The sequence below is a fragment of the Mizuhopecten yessoensis genome, unplaced genomic scaffold, assembly GCF_002113885.1.
Source record: "Mizuhopecten yessoensis strain PY_sf001 unplaced genomic scaffold, ASM211388v2 scaffold11059, whole genome shotgun sequence".
Taxonomy (NCBI): domain Eukaryota; kingdom Metazoa; phylum Mollusca; class Bivalvia; order Pectinida; family Pectinidae; genus Mizuhopecten; species Mizuhopecten yessoensis.
In genome coordinates this window covers 195,744-198,840 of record NW_018408858.1, presented here as the reverse complement: position 1 = coordinate 198,840, position 3,097 = coordinate 195,744, and positions in this window count along the sequence as shown.

Genomic DNA, 3,097 nt, shown 5'->3' with positions numbered 1-3,097 from the left:
TTTCGTACTTGTTTTAATTTAGTCTCGAAATACGTTCTTTCACATTGATCGATTTATCTATCTATTATTAAAATAACCTTAGTTTCAAACTTCTTAGAAAAAATCAAGAAGGATTCTATACAAAAAATAAAATAAAAAATAAAATAAAAAATAAAATAAAAATGACAACGGCGCGCATCGAACCCGCGACCATGCGCCCTCAATCAGAATTCGACCAATCAGATTTAAGGAAGTAAAAGTATCAGCCACATTGAAACCCAAAACATCTAGAAGAAAAAAACCGCATATCGACTTGCACTTTCTGCTACAGCACCGACACACTCACTTCCTACACGAAAAGAAAGTTCATCTCGATTTAATACCACACTCGAAAACACCGTAAATATGCCGTGAATTTTATTTATATTGTAAATAACGCATTATTGTGAGAAACAGAGCCCCTCATTTTCACGGAGAGATGATTGCAAACAGTCTACAGAATGTAAAACCACAACTGGAAAAACCAGAAGAACCGAGAGAGAGTGTCTACTAATATTTATTGAGTATATGTACAATGAAATGCATTCTGTTTCTTTCTTTTTCTTCTTTCTCACAGGGCCCGACGTTCGAGTGTAGTCCTATTAACAATGCATACCTAAAAAACAGAAGGCAGTATTTAATACATATACAGGGGAGATAATTATGGGAGTACCTCAAAAATGATGACATCACAATCAAAACACACATGATGAAGTGACGTTACTATGAGCCGCAGGGTCGTGGGGTTGCTTTGGGAGTCCGCCATCTTGGTTCCAAGATGGTTGCTAGCCTTAGCAACCAGATCCAAGATGGCGGACTCCTTAGCAACCCCACCTCATAGTATCGTCTATTCATCAGGTAATTATCATATATTAACCCAGGGGGAAATAAATGACTTCACCAAAAACAAAAATTGTAACGTATTTTAATTATATGTCACACATACGCACGCATACATACATACATAAATACACATGCATTGTCACACTCAGTATGGAATGATTTCACATGCGCATGCATGACTAAAACTAACAAGCGATCACGTTTGTAGCAATATATGTATTTATAAATTGTTTATACACACAGACACACGCGTGCATGATCGATTCACACGTACATCTACATATGCATTCGTACCCACATATACACCCATGCATATACACATATATTTATATACAAACGTTCATATATGTTCCCATACACAAGTGCACGTATACACACGCACACCGACATATACAAAAAGAGCGTCTTACACAACACCCACATAACGACTTCAGGATACAAACATGTACTCAAATATTCGTACTAAGCTTACTTTTGCCATACGTTCGTAGTTTGAAAATATATACACGGGGGTTGTAATCCATTCAACGTTTAAAGGAGTGAAGATAATTTAAGACCACCAAAGGAAATTCGAAGCATGGGTAGGGATGAAAAGCAACACTGCCCCTTAAGTACACCCAAGGACACTATTACGCCTACGCGCATGTGTTAAAAAGAAAATGAAAAAAGGATTTACAAAAATAGTGCTTGATGCCCTTAGGTAATTATTGCAAGACATAAAAACTCAGAAACAAAAACAATAGTAGTGATATTCGAGATTATAATAATTCTAATTATAGTTGCCAAAGTTAGCGCATACAGTTCTAGCTATGCCTAGACAACGTGCCCGAAAGGACACAAGTCAGCCTCGTCACGGATCATATGGTCAGCTCCTTGATGATCGCGCACTTTTATCTTGCCATTTGTGGTCCAAGTCTTTTTGATGTGTTTGGATTTGACGAGCTAGCGGGCATGAAAAAAGCGCTTGTCGCGAAACTTCGTAAGGTCTTCGTTGACCGATATTCCGTGGAAATTGTGTTTCTTAAAATTTGCGCTGTTCGACAACAATGAGAATTTGGCGTCACTTGAAGTGAGCCTCACAATGATTTGACGGGGTTTCCTATGACCTGTCTCTCCTGATGAGCTAGGTTTACCAACTCTATGGGATCTTTCAATATCAGATGCCTGTAGGGGGATTTTGGCCTTGGAGCATGCGTCCAGTACTAGCTTTGTGGTATCCTCATTCGGGTTCTGTGACGATTTGGATTGGGTAGTAGGTTCGGCGAAGCCAGAGAAACGGACTAGTGGTTGGCGACCGTATTGCTCAACATCATCAATGGCAAGTTTGTGTGTATATTTATTATGTTTTACTAATGAAAGAGGTTATTTGTTAACTTCCTAAATTCACTCGATTGCATAACGAATACAAACATGGAAATTCTCCCCTCATACCTTTATATACGCGTTTTTATTACTGGTGCGAAACTACATAGGTTGCTGCTTATTTTGAGTATAATTGTTTGTACCAATGCATCTTTTGTCATTAAAGTGGTGGAGTGCACTTACTTGTGACTCGAGTTTTAATTACTATGCTTTGAGTTGTATAAAGGGGATCATCAAATTTTCAAGCGATCGATTAAATAATGAAACGTATAATACAGTACTGGATTAACGAATTATATACATGTATGTATATATGTGTACAATTGTGTACACGCATGTAAGGATATACCATCCGTATGTGTGTTCGGGCACCTGTATACAGCACATCGTTTGCCTCCTAGATAGGAACTCATTTCATAGTTTAAATTGTAACAAGAGGCCCATATGGCCTGTATCGCTCACCTGAATATGTTTAAAATAATTGGTATGAAGTAAAGATATAGCACTCCATGGTAGGTGCTGTAAGTACATATGAAATTTCAGAAAGATCCATCCAGTACTTGAGATATAACAAATTTCAAACTGAGCCCCACCCCTATGCCCCTAGGGGGGTCATACCCACCGTTTATACAAAATTGAGTCACCTTGGCTAAAGGATGCTCCAGACTAAATAAGGATAAAATCCCTTTATCACGATGGTCGAAGAAGGATTTTAAATATTTCACCTCTATTTCTCCTATTGGACCCAGCCCTTCTGCCAACTGGAAGACCACACCCACTGCTTATACAAAATTGAGTCCCCTTGGCCCAATGATGCTCCAGACAAAATTAGGATAAAATCCCTTAATCCCTATGGTAGAAGAAGGATTTTAAA